Source organism: Pteropus medius, unplaced genomic scaffold, assembly GCF_902729225.1.
Source record: "Pteropus medius unplaced genomic scaffold, Ma_sr-lr_union100, whole genome shotgun sequence".
Taxonomy (NCBI): Eukaryota; Metazoa; Chordata; class Mammalia; order Chiroptera; family Pteropodidae; genus Pteropus; species Pteropus medius.
The window spans coordinates 23,055,913-23,075,062 of record NW_024352787.1 but is presented as its reverse complement, the minus strand read 5'-3'; the positions used below and the strand labels follow the sequence as shown (position 1 = coordinate 23,075,062).

Sequence of the window (19,150 nt, the reverse complement as noted above, 5' to 3'; positions counted from 1 at the left end):
TCTCTAAACCTAAATTATATGGTTTATGCCTTAAACCTGCTTTCCTTCTGGAAGTCTGGAATTTTGGTATGTGGTAGGCCTCTGTGACCAGCCCATAATAAAAGCCTTGAGCACTGAGTCTAATGAGCTTCCCTGGTAGAAGATATTTCATGTGTGCTATCACAATTCCTTCCTGGGGAAATTAAGTGCATCCTGTGCAACTCCACTGGGAGAGAACCCTGGAAGCTTGTGTCTTGTTTCCTCCAGACCTCGTTTCGTGTGACTTTTTGCTTTGCTGATTTTGCTCGAATACATGATAGCCATGAGGATGACTATATGTTGAGTTTTGTGAGTCCTCCTACTGAATCGTTGACCTGGGGGTGGTCTTTGGGACCCGGAAGACAGGTTAAAACCTGGTTATGTTACTTAATAGCATGTGTCCTTGAGACTGTTGCTTACATATTATAACCTTGTTCCTCATCTATAAAACAAGGATGAAAATACCAACTTCAAATGGGTGTGGTCTGGGGTAAGTGAGAAATAAGCATGTTGTCTTCAACAAATATTAATTATTTTATGCTCTCCTATCCAAAAGCATTAACTAACCAAAATGAGTGTGATGAGTAGATGGGCATTGCTACAAGACAGGAAAGACCTTCAGTTTTCTATTATTATTTTCTTAGTCCTTTGTGTTATGTTACTTGTTCTCTCTTGATCTTGAATATACCTATTAAACTTAGCCCTGTACGAAGGAGATTGAGAGGAAGCCACAGGACTTTGAACTTCCAGAATTTTCTCTGGAGTGTCTGAACTACCAGTGAGTGATTAATGAGAACACAGAACTCTAAGAAAGAAGAGCCTCATGATTAACCACACTCTAGCTTATGTAGCTTGGGAAGATAGGCTTGTACCTAAGATCGGCAAACTATTTTGCTCTTGGTTTCTGCTGGTGGTATGGCTGGGAATTACAGCATCAAGAGAATTTTAACGTCTGCATTTCATACAAAAGGTCTCTGTGTTTTCCTTTGGAGAAACTTTCTTTTGCTACCCTACCTCCTCCTAAAGGAAATATGGGTCAAAACTAAGTGTGGAGTTCTTTTCTTTTATGTGCTGGCTGTGTGGATTCTCACACTTGAGCTGGTTCAGCATCACCTGGAGGGCTCGTTTAAACACAGATTGACAGTCCTACTCCCAGAGTTTCAGATTTATAGGTCTGGGTGGGGCCTGAGAATTTGCCTTCCCTAACAGCTCCCAGTTACCGTTAATGCTGCTCATCTCAGCCACGTTTCGGAAACCTCTGCTAGACTGCAGCTTCTGCTGCGCAAAGTTGGCTCTGACTGAGAGATGTCTGTTTTCTTTGTCAGGAGTGACTCATTCAGGCATTCACTATACTGCTTTTATCTTGATTAAATGACCAAAGAGTTTAAGTTTAATTTACAAGGCAAGAAATCTTGAATTTTTTCTTTGAAAGATCCCATAAATGATCCATTTGTTTTTTCTTGGGCTGACTGTGTACGTATCTTGTTTGCTCTCTTGTTTGGCTTGTGTTCAGAACACCACTGTTCCTACTTTTGTAACCCATTCATATGTGTAAGTGGTTTGAGTAGATCTTTACGGATTAGGATTCATAATCATTCATTCATTCATTCATTCATCCATCTGTCCCCCTACTCATCCATCCATTCACCTATCCATCTACCCATTCATCCATTCAGCAATCCACTTACCCACCTACCCATCAAGCCATCCACCCACCCATCCACCCACCTGCCCACCCACCCACACAACATAATGTGCAGGTAGGCTGTAGAGTTATAAACAAAATCAAGACCATGGCATCTGCTCTCAAGAGGTTTATGGTACTGTAATATAAACTACTCAGTCTTGTCTTCCTTAAAGCAAAATGGGCATTTCTTTCTTTCTAGTGAGTTAATAGTTGAAGTCATTGGATTAATACTGCTGCTTCTCCACAAATATATATTTCCTCAGAAAATGTTTTGAGGAAGCTGTTGATTTCTTTAAGAAAAGGCACAAATGTCTTTAACCTAATACCTTGTTTGAAAAGCATTTTCTTCCAAAGAAGATTTTCTTAGCCTTTTGATGATAGATAATGACAGATGGTTATCTTAAAGACCTGTGTAGTCTATGGCCATGCTACCCTGAACAAGCCCGATCCTGTCTGTTCTCAGAGGCTAAGCAGGGTCAGGCCTGGTTAGTACTTGGATGAGAGGCCACTTAGGAAGACCAGGTGCTGTAGGCATAAAAAATAAAAAAATGAGGGATTGTAAGGTGATGAGATCCTTGCAATCTGTGAGGTCAACCAAGAGTTGCCGTGCCTAAAAAATAAAATAATAAAATAAAATAAAATAAAATAAATAAAATAAAATAAAATAAAATAAAATAAATAAAATAAAATAAAATAAAATAAATAAAATAAAATAAAATAAAATAAATAAAATAAAATAAAATAAATAAAATAAAATAAAATAAAATAAATAAAAATAATATAAAATAATAAGACCTATGTGTATTTTAGTAAGCCTGGCCAGTGGTTTTGTGCAAGATGTAGAAGACATTCTTGCAATGATAATGAGTTTACCTACACTGTGTACTAATAGCCGTTAGTGAGCACCCCTGTGAATTCTACAGCACCTTCCCGGGGACCTTTGACCGGGTACTATTTGGCCTTCATGGCTAGGTGGGGTAATTCAAGTGACTGCACATCTCTGGGTATAAACTGCTTGAATGGTTCCTAGAGGCTGGCTCTGAAGGATTTAAAATGGTATATTTGCTCATCTCAGCCATGCATATTTGCTCGATGTCTCTTTCATCCTGTAAAAGTGTTTAAAAATTTGCATTATGAACTTTTATTAAAATATCTGAATTATTTTCATCTCTCCTTATCCTTGTCCCTTCTTTATTTAAACACATGGGGCTTTTTACGTGGTTTAGTCATTATGGATATTCAATTTTTTCGACTTCTCTCTCTTCACATTATTTGGCAAATGCTCTTTCTTGCTCCTACACGGTTGTAATGACTTGGTAATAGTCCACGGTTTAATATACCTTTATTGCTTTTCCATTTCCCATTGCTGGATATTAGGTCATTTCTATTTTTTAAACCTAAATGCTTCTATTCCTAGCATCTATCTACAGAAAAAAAAACCCAAGCAGATTCTTTTTTCTTCTTTTGAACTATTTACATACATTTATGTGATTGGGTTATTGTTCTTGGTGTTATATTTTTAATTACTCTTGATAAAACTAGTCAGAATTTCTTCCTGAAAAATTGAGAGAATTTGCTTATCTTCCTGCCAAAATAGGGCTTAACAAATTTTTGTTTTTCCAATTTAATAAATTTTAAGAGTGTGCCTACTGTTTTGATTTGCATTTTTAATTACTAAAACATTAAAATCATTTTTAGTAATTGACTTACTAAAGGAGTTTTGTTCACACCCATGTTCATGTTTACGCTGGAGCCATTTGGAATGTTTTTCCTTTGAGGTATTTATATATACTATTTGTTTGAGTATTAATCATATTTATGTCTGAGTTTTCCAGTGCTATTATTTTCCCTTTAATTAGGGTTTTCTAGGCTTCATAAAAGTTGATATATTTATAAAAATACATGTAATAATAACAACCACCTGCTAAGAACTCAGATATTTATTGAATGCATATTTATCTTTCCTTCAAAATTTTTTCTATTACAATAACTTCAAAAACCCTTTACTTGGGAGAAAAATGTTACTTTGTTTCGTTCTGGTTTTTCTTATGTTTGATTTGTTATATTTGCCATTTTGCCACTAAATTTAGATTGGATATGGATCTAAGTTAACTTTTCTCCACTTCGTTATTTGGCTTCTGTCACAATGTATATTACATTCTATTTTATTTTCCCACTTAATTCTGAAAGTTGGGTTTACTTCTGGAATACCTCTTCTACCTCAGTGACCTTGGCTTGGCTTTAAGTCATTATTAACTGTTAATAATATATTTGTTTTGAACATATTCTAATGTTTAATGGAGAAAATCCTCTTTATTCATCCCTTTCCCCCAAATGTAGTGATGTGGAAGACCGATACCCTATTTTATTATTCCATTGATGTGCACTAAGAACTTAAAAGGAATTCATCAGGCTAAGCGGATAGTAGGGGTGATGGAAGCTGGTTTGTATGGCGGTGGGATAGGGTAGGGTACATGTCATGTCAGGTCGATAATCGGAGCAGGGGCTTCCTGAGGCAGGAAACAATATGCCACGTGAGTGTCACTGGTGCCTGGAGTTTAGGGAAGAGATAGTGAGAAGCGAGCCGAGAATTAGTCACCAGTCCTTGGTGGCCTTATGCGCTGTATTCATGAGTGTGAACTTTATCCTAAAGACAGGATGAGGCATTGGAGCTAAGCCATCAGTATCTTTTTAAAATGAAGAGCAAAGTTCACTGAAGAAGGCTGTCTGGTCATTGCTCTTGCTTAGGCATTTATCCCAGACACATATTTAGAGCCATTGGTATACATTCAGGTTAGGAGACGGACACACGACCATAATTTTGGATGATCCCCAGAACAACAGCAGATACCTGTTCCCACAAGGAGATCGATCAGGGGAGAAGGAGCTTCCCCTCCATAGATTACTGTAAACAAAAGGCCTCAGCCAGACTCACCCACACAGACTAATCACCCCAAAGAAACATATGACATAGCTTTCAAACTGTGTTTGTGTTGACATAATAAATGCTTGTAAAATCATATTGTTGGGGGATTTGACCACTGGTTGATCTGTGAACCGGGACCTGGGCAATTGGAAGCTTTTTACCCTCTCCCCTATCCTACGAATGTGCATTCTGCTTGCCTTCCGCAGGCTAGACGCTGCCCAAGGACATAGCCTTGAGACAGTAAGGTGTTGTTGAGACCATCTGGATGGCATATGTGACTGAGACCAGTTAAGTCTTCCTGTGTATGTGACTGAACCCAGCAAAAGCCTCTACACAAGCTGTTAAGATTCTGGTGGACAAGTTCGGAAAATCTACTGGTTTTGTGATTTCTCAAGATGAGCCTCATATATGCTTCCCTGCTTACTGAAACTGCTACCTACCAATCTGGAGTGGCCTTCCTCTTCCTTCAATCTCTCCTTGCCCTCCTTCCAGAGCCAGTTTCAGATCACACCTGGGAAGCTCCTGAGGGGGTTGTGATCCAACATATATAAGGTATTTGTATTTCTCTCTTCATATAAGCAGTTTTAATATTTTTATGGTAGGATATGGGCTTCCAGGAATGCAATCTCCATTTGTAACATTGTACTCAAAGGAAGCAAATCACTGATTTGTAATTACTTGACTTACTCCCTTTGTCTGATAATTGATTAGGTCAAGGTTTGGCACACTTCTTCTGAAAAGGGCTGGAGAGTAAATATTTTCAGCTCTGCAGGCCATATGGTCTCTGTTACCACTGCATAACTCTGCTGCCTTAGTGTCATAGCAACCATAGTTACTGAGTAAACAAATGAGCATGGCTGTGTGCCAATAAAACTTTATTGTTGGGCAGTGAAATTTGAATTTCATATAATTTTCATGTATCGCAAAATATTGTTCTTCAAATATTTTTTCCAACCCTTTAAGTACAAAACTATTCTTAGCCTGTGAGCCATACAAAAACAGACTATGGGCTGGATTTGGGCCAACGTTTACCAACCTCTGGTTTATATAATAATTTAGGATTGTCTGGACAGATATGATTTTCTTGACACAATCCTATGTGCTAAGACTGTGCTGCAAGCTTTTCACATATCAGCTCTCATAATTATCACAGAAATTACTGAGATTAAGTCACTTGCCCAAGGTGACATAGTAGTTGTGTAATGGTGGAATGACATTTTGAACTGAGTTTTGCTTGAGTTTAGTTTTAACTGTAAAAATCCCTGTTCTTAAGGAGTTGACAGACTTGTGGGGAAGGCAGTGGGTAATTAAACAATTTTGTAATTGTAATAGAATGTCATACAACTCAACTAGTAAGTAAATTCCCCAGATACAGCATAATAATAAAGCCTAGAATGAGTTAGCTCTTGGGCTCTTCATTACTCTTTATGATAGTACAGGAGAGAGGAGAGATTAGGTATGAATTTGGCTCCACCACTTGAAAGTTCCGTGACCTTCAAGTTACTTATTGTTTATCTGCCTCAATTTTCTCATTTGTAAATGGACGTAAAAATAGGGTTTACCTTGTAGAGTTTTTGGTAGGAATATGAGCTGGGACAGGATAAGTGGCTGGCACAGTGGTACAGGATCAATAAATGGGAGCTATTGTTACTATTTTTAATTTAGAATCAAGTAAAACATCCATGACTATGTAACTCATGTTGCTGCTAAATATTTTCTCTCCCTCTCTATATTTGTGAATTTCTTTTTTGAGAAAAAGGTTAAATTCAATGGACTGGTACCATGTTCAATATATTTTCTCTACATTCAAAAATGAAATTGTAGAAGAATTTCCTTTGTATAAAACCCTTATTAAATTTTTATGATTGCAGAATGATGTCTTCCAGAATGGAAGTATAGCACATGCAGTTTTTCCTATGCTCAGAATTACTTTACAGTGCTTAGCAAACTCTTATGTTCATTAAAATTCATTATAGAGCTTTCAGATTTGGAAGGGTTTTGTGCATATATGTGTCTATGTGTGTATAGATTCTTTCTTTTTATAATTGTTTGTTTTCTCCCCAATCTTTGATTTCTTTACATTTTATATTTCTTATTGGCTTGATATTTTAAACTTTAATAGACAATCATAAATTACCCTTAGAGTAATCAATTTAGTGTTATATAATTGTGCATAACATTCTTGAAGGACTTTTCTCCATCTTGTGCACTTTTCTTTTTTCTAATATTATACATTTGTGTTTTCTCTGTTTCTTATTGAAATTTACCTCAGGATTCTGTTTTATTAGAGTTTTGAAAGAAACATCTGATTTTTATTTGTCACTCTCAAAACTTTTTCATCTGCCTTTTCTTAACATGTGTTTATTATATTGTGATCAGAAAATTTGACTTCTATAATTACTTCTTTGTGCTTGAGACATAGTTTATTCCCAATTATTATTCTATTCTTTTTTTTAAAAGAGAAACATTTTATTTTCGTTTTATTTCTAATTCTTCATTAATTCAGTTTTATTAATTATATTGTTCAGATCCATGTCTTTGCTTTTTAGTATACTAAATTACTGAATTCTAACAGCATGATTCTTTGATACATCATTAGAACAGAGATTCTATCAAGTTCTCTACACTGGCAGTCAGTTTTTATTCACATATTTTATTGATATTTATTGTTTGAGCATTCTTTTGATTTTAGTTCTTAGTATGCCTTCAACATTTTATAATGACCATATATAATTTGTTAAGTGAACTTTAACTCATACACTCAGTAATCTAGGCATCTTACTTTTTAATTTAAAAAAAAATCTGTATATATCTTCTGATGTTCACATTTTGTTCATAAGTAATAAATTTTGCTTACTAATCTAGTCAGGAACTTCTTCTCCCACCATGAGGTAATAATTAAGTTCTTTTATTTTTAGAGTAACACTTGGATCATCTTCTGTCATCCTAATTTTTATTTTCATTTTCATAGTTCTTTCGACATCTCTTTCCAATTATGACTACAGAATCCTGGCCGTTCGTCGATGGTATTATTCCTTTTGTTCCCCCCTTACTTATTTTATTCTTAAGTAATCAGCCTCTTTCTGCTGAAGCATACTGGTCAGCAAGAACTATTTCTGTGTACATATGTTTAAATTTTTAACCACTTAACTCAAACCATCAATTTTTGGTTTGTAAAATATTATAAAAAATTGTATGTATTTAAGGTATACGATATGATGATTTGATATACATATACATAGTGAAAGGATTACTACAGTCAAGCTAATTTAACGTATCACGTCCTTACATAGTTACCATTTGTGTGTGTGTGATGAGAGCACTTGAAATCTATTCTCTCAGCAAATTTCAAGAATCCAATACAGTATTATTAACTATATCATCATGCTGTATATTAGATCTCTAGACTTATTCATCCTATATAACCGTAACTTTGTATCCTTTGACCAACATCTACCCATTTTCCCCCAGAACCGCATCCCTGGTAACTGCCACTCTACTCTCTGCTTCTACATTTCCGACTGTTTTAGGTTGCACAAAGGATTGAGATCATGCCATGTTTTTTCTTTGTGTCTGTCTGATTTCACTTAGCATAATGTCAGCAATTTTGGATCCTCTTGGTGGAAGAAGAGCAGTTGTGTTTCTCCACTCTCTCCTCATCCCCAGCCTTTCCTTCATGAGCTGAAACTTTGAGAAATTCAGGCAGTTTTTCTTTTCTTCTTAATAGCTTTGTCTTTGCTTTCACGCTTTGTATGGTTCTCATTGATCGTGATTCTCATTCCTCAGGTATAGCAGCCCTTCCCATTAGTGTCCGTTATTTATCTTTTGGAGTTGACATTTAAACTGAGTTGCTACTTTGAAGTAATTTCAGAAGTGAAATTTGTCAGTAAGGGGTTGAGCAGTAAATGATCCCTTTAGGCATTGGACACATTTAGGTCCTTCTGTCGCAGGCACTCTGAAGTGATAGCTCTGCAGGGTAAAGAATACCTGGAAGACTCTGCTTTTATTTCTGAGGGTTTATGCCTATTGCTAATGTCTAAGAATCTATAGAACAGGCTTATTTGCTGTCCTTTAAATGCAACCCGTTTTCCTTTTTCAGCGCATTAAGAAGGCATTTTCCCTAGGAGAGAGACAATGTCTTCCTCTTTGCTGTGGTCTCTAGAAGGGGTGTCATTAGCTGCTTTCCTCTCCAAACTTCTTAAGCAATCTAGGAGAACTGTTTCCTTCCAGAACATTTTTTCCTTCTATTTCTTGATCTAGCTTTTCCAGGTGCCCTTGCAGTTTAAAGGTTAGGTTCCCCCATTGCCGCTGCTTTGTTTCTCTCCTAGATTACTTTAGTTCTCTCTCATTCTTCAGAATATTGTTTCATGGATGCGATGTGTTGCAGATCTGGTTCTGTTTCTGACTTCATTTCTGGGATGTCTTAATTGTGTTATCATTTTTTTTTTTGTAGTCTTCTTTCAAATCCCATTTTAATCTTGATTGATTTTTATAATGCCATCTTTCGTCTTTTCGCGAATAGATGCCAACACTTTCCTTAATGTGTTTTTGATTCTGGTAGCTGTTGCATTTTGGTTCTCAAAATATAGTTCCCAACCACTCCCCTGGCTGGCTCCTAGAACTTTGAGCTTCTGACACAAAATACATTTTCATCAATCCTGGTTTAAAAAAATTTTTTTTTAATCTTGTTAAAATTTATTTTTCTCTCTTATTCATTTTCTGTTGTATTGGTATTTTTAATGGAAGAGCCTCTTTTGTCATTAATTTTTGGAAAATATTATCATTATTTTTAAAATAATTGTATTGCCTATTATTGTATTTCGTATTTTCCCTGATATAACTATTACTCTATATGATTAAGACTTTATTATATTTATTTCTACCTTAATTATATTATGACAATAAAATTAAAAATTCTATGCAAAAGTACAGAGGATTGTATAGTGCTCCTTTGTGTACTTCATGAAGATACCCATGTATTTTTACTAATGATTGGTTTTCCAATCTCATTTCATTTCCACTCCACAGATGCTCTTGTTTGTCCTGGAGTATTGTAGACCAATCCCAAATATTTTGTCATTTCACCTATGAATTAGATTCCTGGGTGAGGCTGATACTTCCTCGTGGTGTCATTTAACTTGCTCCTCTAGACTCAGTATTTCCTGTAAACTGTAGTTAGATCAGGGGTAGGGGTTCTCAAACATTTTGGCTTCAGGACCCCTTTACAATATTATAAATTATTGAGGACTCAAATACTTTTATTTATATGGTTATATCTGCTGATATTTAGTATATTAAAAATTAAAACAGAAAAATTTAAAATACAAGTAGATATAAGCTCGCCCTCCATTGGCCATAGATAATGTCAGCATGTGTCATGTAGCTTCTGGAAAACTCCACTGTATACTTGGGAGAGTTAGAGTGACAAAGACAAATGCTGTCTTTGTGTTATTAAGAAAATAGTTTTGATCTTGTGCACTCTGAAGTGATCCTGGGGGCCCCCAGAAGTCTGAGATCACATATTGAGAACCTCTGATGTAGAGGTTCATCGAATTCATCTTTTTGTGGATGGGGGAGGACAAGAATACCTCTAGAGGGTACTGTATGCTCTTACTGCATCCCAGCAGGGGCACATAAGGTCTGGTTGTCCCTACGGATCCATGGTTGTAGGTAAGACCACAGAACTGGACCCAGTTTTTGTGAAAGTCTCATGTACATTTGAGAAAAATATATATTCTGTTTCTCCTGTTGTGTGTTTACAGTTAGTTTTATTTTCTCAATTGCTTTATAAATTATTTTAATTTTTCACTTGATTATCATTTTATAATATTGGGTATTATGATTTGGCACTATTTCTGTGAAGTGTTTTTATATTACTACTGTATTATTTGGAGATGTGCCTAATAGTTTGTTCATTTATTTTCTTTATTGTTACATAATTTCCTTGTGTGTATGTATGTTTTATTTTTGTTTTTGCTTTTACTTAATATTTTTGGCTTATATTCTCATTTGTGGGTATAATACTGCACTTGCATTTGATTAACCCAGTTTTGTATTTTAATCTTAGGTGTGTGTAGTTTCCATGAGCGTTCTGTAATCAGCATGTTGTTGATTTACCTCAGAAGAAGAATTTCTTTTTTATCAGACCAATTAAGTTCTTTATATCTAGGGCTGTGATTGTTATATTTGAAATATGTTATATCATTCTAGTATTTTCACTTTTTATTTCTTTTAGTCATGCCTTCCTTTTTCTTTATTGTAATAAAAGTGCCTAAGTCATATGTACATACATTGTTATTGAAAAATTCAATAGTAGGGTAGTAAGGAAAAGCAAAAACCCCTCTACAAACTTCTACCCACCCTGTGCTAAATTGCTGACAATTCAGTGTGTTCCTTTTCAAAACTTCTTCTATGTATTTATTCACAAATATTGGCACACATAGAAATTAAAGTAAGTGCTTGGTTTTTAAAAATGATAAATGGGTATACACATTGTGTATTTTTCTGAAACTTTTTTTCCCTGTATTTTAACCTGAGAGTCTATCTTGGAAATCTGTCCATGTCAGTACAATAGCTCTGTGTTCTTGTAGATGTTGCATGGTCTGGGATAGATTCACCACAGTTTATTTAATCAGCCTGCTATTACTGATGGACATTAAGATGTTTTCATTGTTCTCCTATGGCAACCACTGCTGCTGTTAATATCCTTGTTGTCGCCTGTGTGATAGTTATTTTGTTTCTCCATATGGAAACCTAGAAATAGGAAAACTCAATCAAAAGTTCTTTACATTTTAAATTGTATAGACACTACCAAGTTGTTCTCCCAACAATGCTGCACCAAGCAGTGAATTTCTTGTTCTTGTCTCTTGTCCATTTTCCCATTGGGTTATTTGTAGGCACTACGTATACATTCTGGATATTAACCCTTTGTTACATTTATTGCAATGGCAAGTATTTGCTTCTAATGTTTTTCTTGGCTTTTAGCTTTGTCAGTGGCTTTATTTTTTTTTTCATCTTGTAAAACTTGTTAATGTTTTCTGCAGTAAAATTTCTCAATCCCTTTAAAATGTTTTTTTGTGTGTGTGTGGTTCCGTGTTTTCACATAGTTTAAATGTTTGAATGTCTGAAACCTAGTCTTTTGATGTCTTTATAATTTAATTCCACTGTCATCAACACTCGTGACCAGTCTCCTCATTACTCCAGACTTCTGGAGAGGTCTGAAGGGAAGACTCGTTACAGGGGACAACAGAGATCCCTTCCTGCATCTGGCTCCTTCCTCGGACTCTGTATTCAGCTTCCAGTTTTTCGTACTTTCAATCTCTCCCGGTGCTTCATGGCTCTGTGCCTGTGCACATGTTATTTTCCAACTAGAATGTGTCCCTCTTGGGTTCAGCTGCTGTGTGTTGAGTGCTTAGAATGTGCTGGACACCCTGCAGGGTACATCAAATATGTCACCTCTGCTACTTGCCATTCTCCTTTAGGGGCTACTGTGGTCCTCTCCAAAGGACCGTTGATGAACCCTGCCTGGTAAGCTGCCCGTGTGTGGTGAACTCATGCTGGCCAGTGACTCACTCTAGTACAGAGTGGCGGAAGTGAGACCATGCTGATCTGGGCATTTGCCTTTAGAAGGCCTGTGTGCCCTTGCATCCCTGGCCACTGTGCAGGGGAGAGGCCCTGAGACTAAATGGAAGCAGCGAGGGAGAGAAAGGCCAGCTGTGTCAGTGTCCAGCTGAGCCCAGCCTTCTTGGATGCTCCAGCATCTTCCACCATCTTACTGTAGCCATAAAACTAGCAGGAACCGATCAACTGAGCCTAGTCAACCCACAGAATTATGAGAAATAATAAAATGGTGGTGGTTTTAAAATTCCGGGTGTCAGGGTGATTTTTTATGCTACAATAGATAACTGAAACTGTGAGGCACAAATACTTGTATACTCCTCTGAGTATACAAGGGCTAGAGATGATTTGAAAGATTGTTCGTAACAATAATAAGAGTAGCTATCGTTTGATGAAGTATCTACAGTAGTCCAAGCCTGGTGTAGATAATGTGCACACATTCTACATGGCAAACTCCTATATTCTTCATGGTTCATTAATAATTTTATGAGAACACGGGTAATAACTACTACTTATTGAGCAGCTAATACATGCCAGGCATTCTTTTAGGCACACTTTATGTGGATTCTTCTCAGCTGGCCCCTGCCTGTCCTTCACGACTATGTCCAGAGGGAGAACGCCACCCGTGCGGGTTACCATAGCGGCAGAGTTGCGTCCTCAGTGCTTTGCTTGCAGAGCGCCTGTTCCACAGCTGTTGTCACGGCCTTGTAACCTGTCTTTCTCCCTCCTGGTACCTGCATATTTTAGCTGTTGATTGAGTCAATATTTAGCGTTTACCTTATTGTGACCATGTATGTATTGTTCCCTGATAACCTGGGGAATTATGATTACATTTTTAATCTTGTACACCTTCTGGAATTAATAATGCCTCTCTTTCTCCTTTTTCTTGCTTGGATGTTTTTGTTTATGCTTTTTAGTTACTATCCTGTCCACTCCAACAAAACTGTAAATCCCTTTGGATGCTGTTCTTTTCCACATGGTCACGCACATTAGTTCCATTTTCTGTTGCGTTTTGGTTATGTCCTTGGAATCAGTCCTCCTGGAGCTCCAGGGTGCCTGCCATGCACTCCCCCTGGGGATTCCCTCTGTCTCCTGTGCTCCCTGTTGCCATGAGCCTCCCTCTTTCTCTCTTTGATTTGCTCCCTGGGGATCTTTGGTTCTGGTACATATTCCTTTATTAAATCTTTGTCCCCTCTATTCTCTCTGTTCCTTTTCTGAAATGCTTCTATATCATGTGCTAGACCTCTTCCATTAAACCTCTGATTTTTCCTATTTCTCTCATATTTTCTGCCTTTTTGTCTTTTATCTAATTTTCTGGGAGTTTTAGTCTTCCAACTCTTATACATTTAACATTTCTGTTATCATATTTAATTTCTAAAATGTTTTCTTATTCTCTAGTTGCTGCTCTTCTGAATACTCCACTTCCGTTTTGTGAGTGTAGTTCCTTTCCCTGGACTCTCTGAGGTTATAGGGGGTTCCCCATCCTCTGCACGAGGTCCTCACACTATACCTTCCAAGTGTATTGTTATCTCTTTGTTGGTTTTGGTATCTGACCCCATGTTGTTAATTTTCCTCATTTCCTGCATTTTGGGGTGGAACAACCGGTCGTCCTTACTGGTGGGTGCTCAGGCAGATGGGCAGCTATTTTGCTGGGTTATGGGCTGAATTGCGCCCTCCCCCGCAGTTTATTTGTGGAAGTCTTAGCTCTTAGTACCTCAGAATGTGACTGTGTTTGGAGGTAGGGCCTTTAAAGAAATGATTAAGGTAAATGAGGTCATTAGGATGGTCCCTAATCCAATATGACTGGTGTCCTTATAAGAGGAGACTAGGACACCGGCACACAGAAGTAAGGCCCTGTGAGGACATAGGGAGAAGGCGGCCATCCGAAAGACAAAGAAATAAACCATTTTTGCTGACGCCTAGATTTTAGACTTCTAGCCTCCAGAACTGTGAGGAAATAAATTTCTGTTGTTTGAACCCTCCAGGCTGTGGTGCTTTGTTATGGCGGCCCGAGCAGACCAATGCGCTGGGTGAAGCTCAGATCGGTATTTGTAGATCTTTCCTTGGGGACCATTCAGTTTTCCTAGAAAAGAGACCTCTGGTCTTCTGCGGGTGGTAGGCCTGCCTGTGTGCGCTCTGAGAGCTCATTAGGAGGCTTGGGGCGGGGTCTAGACTTTCACCTGACCTCCCTCTGTTCCCTTTGACCTCTCACCCTCCTTGGTGCCTGGGGCCCTGACACTGGAGCCACTGGGAGTGACACAGTCAGCCATCTGGGTAGAATTAGCATGGGGCTTGTGGGGGAAGGCTAGAGCACAGCTGCGCCTTATACAGAATTACTGCCATGCTGCTCTCTAATCCTACACCTTGCCCCCACCTTCTGTTCTCCTTTCTGGGGTTCTGGGCATGAACTTACATCTCCCTCTGTAGTCAGTCCGTATCCATCCTGCTGGCTCCTCCTCCCTTGTCTCCTCTTCCAAATGTCAGTTCATGCTGGCTGTCTGTATGCTCCTCTCCTACTTCTTGTCCTCGTAAGTCCATAGATTCTTTACTATCCCCTGTGGGCAGTAAGAGACTTTATTGGTTCAAGCCAGTGGATGGATAGTCCAGTGGTCAGGGGCCCTCAGCATGCTTGTGCGGTAGGAGAATGCGAACTAGAGCCTTGTCTCTTTCTGTCTCCCTGTGCTGCCGCATGTGGCGTGAGTTTCATTTTTAACTTTGTATTCTGAAATAATTTTAGATGTACAGAAGAGTTTTAAAAATAGTACAGTGAGTTCCCTAATGGTGACATCTTACATAACAGTGGCATGACTATCAAGCCTAAGAAATTAACACTGGTATAATTCTAAACCAAATACTAAACTAAATATAATAACTAAATGTAATCGCAAACTTCAGACTTGATTCAGATTTTACCAGATTTTCTACAAATGTCCTTTTTCTGTCCCAGGATCCAGTCCAGAATTCTACAATGTATTTAGTTGTGTTCTCTTAGTCTCCTACTTGTCAGAGATTTTCAATATTTCCTTGTGTTCCATGACCTCCATACTTTTGAAGAGCACTGGCCAGGTATTTTGTAGCACGTCTTTTCATTGGCTTGTCTGGCATTTTCTTATGATTAGATTGAGGTTTTGGACTTGAGGGAAGATGATGTATTCTTTCAGTGCATCTTATCGTGGGGTACGTGATGTCTATGTGTCTGCCCAGTTTCTCCCCTGGAAGGTTCCACTGGAGAGTAAAAGTTTATTCTTTGTGATTTATACATATGTGGAAGATACTTGGATGCTATGCAAATATCCTACTTAAACTTTGCCCATGATTTTTCGCATGCGCTGATGGACATTGGCCTGCAGCAGTGATTACTGTGGTTTCTAGTGAAGATGTTCTACTTCTCTCATTCGTTCCATACTTCTTAATTAGAATTCTTCTGTGAGGAAAAGTCGTCCCTTCTCCCTCATTTATTTTTTACTCAATCATTTATTTTTATCAGTACGGATTTGTGAATATTTATTTTATTCTTTGGTCTATAGCCAGTACTATGTTTATTCCTTTTGTTGCTCAAATTGTTTCAGCATTGACCATTCTCTTTCAGGTTGTCAGGTTGGTTCCTGTGTACTTTGGAAGTGCCTCCATTTTTTTTTAAAGAACTTTCTTTCTGGCACCACAAGATGTGCCAGGTTCATCTTATATAGTTTATAGATTTTAAAATTCTTTTACTTATATTTTATAAGGTTTCAGAAGGAAGCAGAGAAGAAACATGTGTTCAATACAGCGTTTTTCCCAATCTTTTTTGATTGTAAAGATTTTGTTTCTTCTGATGTTATTTTAATTTACATTCACTGTTGCCTAAATAAATAATCTTTGAAGTGGAAATCTGTTTGAAGGAGTGCTTCTAGTTCCTGTCTTTCTAGGAATAGTAACCAGAATTTCCTCCTCCATCCTTAGCCTGGTATGCTTGGGATTGACACAACTCCTAATTCCAGCACAGGACTCTACTTGGTTTAAACATTTGGTACCTTAAATCTGGTCAGAGCCAGCAAACCATAAGAAAACCTTTTCTAGGGATTATAGGAAGGAGAAGCTTTCCCTTTATGCCATAGAAGCAACCAGAAAAATGTTCTCCTTTTCCTTGGGGTAAGATAGGTTCTGAAACATCAGGTCTAGAGCTGCTGCAGCCATTTTGTCACCGTGAGTTGAGAGCTGGGCGCTGCTATACGGAGCTGTCTTAATGTAGAGCTTGAGGATGAAGCCAACTCAGGAAGGGAGAGGGGGCCAGAACCATCACCTTAGGACTTTGTTTGAGGAAGCTTCACCTGACCTCCGTTTGGTCATCTATGAAACCAATTTGCATCATTTTTTTTTCTGTGCCTTAATTTCTAATATGATCTCATTCTTACAAAAATTGTGCTTAACACCTTAAATGTGCAGGGAGGGTATGCAGTAGAGATAATAATCTCAATTGATCTGCAAATATTTTGAATCAAGCACATCATATTTTCTTTTTCCAGGTTGGTAAGCAAATTAGCTACAAGACACTTATGCCCTTCTTTGGGAACATAAATTTCTGAACAGTGAGCATAGTGTGTATGAAGTGCTTCTTAGTCATTGGTCATGTAATGAACTGTTAAGGTCTTAAGTATCTGTGATTTGTATATTTTTCTGACCACCCACCTTGCCCTTCTCTGTGGTTAGCTCAGGCAGCCAGGTGGGGAGGCAGGACTTCCTCTGGAGAGCAGTGGAGCAAAAGTGAATATAAAAAGAGTGGACCTGGATTCTAATTTGGGAACTTTCATTCCCTATCTCTGAGGCCTAGGTTGAATTGCTCCTCTGTTACGTCGGGGTAGGATAATGGCTTTTCTGTTTCAGTGTAGTAAGAAATGAGATAAAATATGCAAAGGAGCCTTATAAACTCAAGGAAAATGTCATTGGAGAGGCTCTGTGTCCTTTCAGATCTTGTCTGTCGGCTCTGCCCCTTACGTTTCTTAGGTTGATAGTCTGTCCCATCTAAGGAACCACACACCTTTGGAATTGGAGGAAGCTGGTAGCGGGGCGTCATTGTGTCCTCTCCAGCCCTTGAGTTCCTCTGCAGAATCTTTCCTTCAAGCCTGGGAGACTATTCAGGTCAAATGGCGTGTTCCTTGGAGAGTTCAGGGTAGACTCCTTGTCCTTTTGAGGCTGGCCTGTCTGCCTCCATTGGGCACCCTGTCCAACTACATCCTTTGTCCCATTCTACTGCTTTGCAAGGACACATAATTTGGAAGCTTTGGGCTTTTTTTTTTTATAAGCCATGATTATGTTCTTTTGGCAAGAGGCCTCTGCCGTCCCTTCTACTCCCTGTGCTTATTAGCTTAATTTTGTCTGTTCCCACCATTTGATTTGATTTGATGGTGTGCAGCATGAGGTCCCCAAATCATTTCTGCTTGTTAAGCAAACATATATTTCTAGGATTGATGTTTTAATTTAATGAAACACATTCTAATGAGGGTCAGCTGCAATTATGAATTTTTTATGAGTGATTTGCTGAAAAACAAACATCCTGTGCTTGGTTGAGTGTGTCTGAGCCCTTGTTCCAGCACATGGATTGAGCGAGAACAGGGCAAGATTCTGCTGGCCTTGGCATGCCTGGCTCCTCATGCTGTGTGCTACAGTCAGTCACTCCTTTGCTTCCATGCTGGTGGCTTGTCAGATGTTTTATTTATCATCTCCCTTCATTGTTATAAATAGGGAATGTTTGGGATTGTTTAGCCCAGTAGAGGAGACAGCAGTGATCCCAGAGGACCCCAGATTGGTGTTTGCTCTGGGGATGCATCGTCAGGTTATATTAGGGCAGAGAATCAGGAAGGTCTTTTCTTATATGTGTATGCATGTGTGTATGTGTATGTGTGCATGTGCGTGCAGACATGTATGTTGAGAGTTGAAATGAGAAGGAGAAGTCAGAATCTCAGGGAAGGAATCTGAGGCCGGCAACTGGTTTTCTGTCCAGAAGCCATTCTCCCTTGTATTAGTTTCCTGTGGATGCTGTGACAAATTACCACAAACTTAGTGGTTTAAAACAAGAGAAATTTATCCTCTCACAATTCTGTAAGCCAGATATCAAAAATCAGTACCATGGGACTGAAAGGAAGGTGTCACAGGGCTTTGCTGTCTCTGGATGGTCTAGGAGAGAATCTGTCTCTTGCTTTTTCCAGCTTCTGGTGGCTGGTGGCATTCCTTCGATTGTGGCTGATGGCTCCATTCTTCAAGGACGGTATCTTCAGATCTGTCTGCTCTGTCTTCACTTTGCCTTCTGCTCTCCTGTATGTGTCAGTTGAATCTGCCTCTGCCTCTTCTTATAAAGACACTTGAGATGGCTTTCAGGGCCCACCTGGATAATCCAGAATAATCTCCTCATGTTAAGATTCTTAACTTGATCACATCTGCAGAGACCTCTTCCCAAATAAGGTCACATACACAAGTTTTAGGAATTAGGAACTGCTATCTTTGGGGCATTTTTCAGCCTATAACAGCCCTTTCTTCCAGGCAAGGCCTGGATTTGATCCCACTTGGCCAATAGCTCTCTATTGCAGACCATTCCCCTGTGCCTGGCTGATCTGGGACGTGGCTCAGTCTGGTCCATGAGGTGAGGGGCATGTCAGCAGTGGGCATCTGGGACTTGCTTCCTTTATTGACAAAAAGAGCAGCACAGAAAAATGTCCTTATGCTTTCTCTCCTTCTTTTCTGCTCTGGGAGCCACTGTTTGAGGATGTTATTCTCAGAGGGGATGCAGTCATTTTACTGTCACGGACAGATGTCCAAGACACTCGCAGAGAATCCAACCCAGAGTTCCGACAGGACTGCCTTCCTCCATGTCTCTCTGGCTTAAGCCACTGCTTGTCAAGAGTTGCAGCCAGAAGGCTGTTCACTGA

At 38.6% G+C, this 19,150-nt stretch overlaps 1 protein-coding gene and 1 pseudogene across 1 annotated transcript in view; both read left to right on the top strand.

Moving 5' to 3' along the window:
* GALNT17 (polypeptide N-acetylgalactosaminyltransferase 17) overlaps positions 1–19,150 on the top strand; it is a 408,494-nt gene that overhangs the window by 40,176 nt on the left and 349,168 nt on the right. The gene's annotated exons all lie outside the window — the stretch shown is intronic.
* LOC120591996 (uncharacterized) lies at positions 2,121–2,239 on the top strand (annotated as a pseudogene).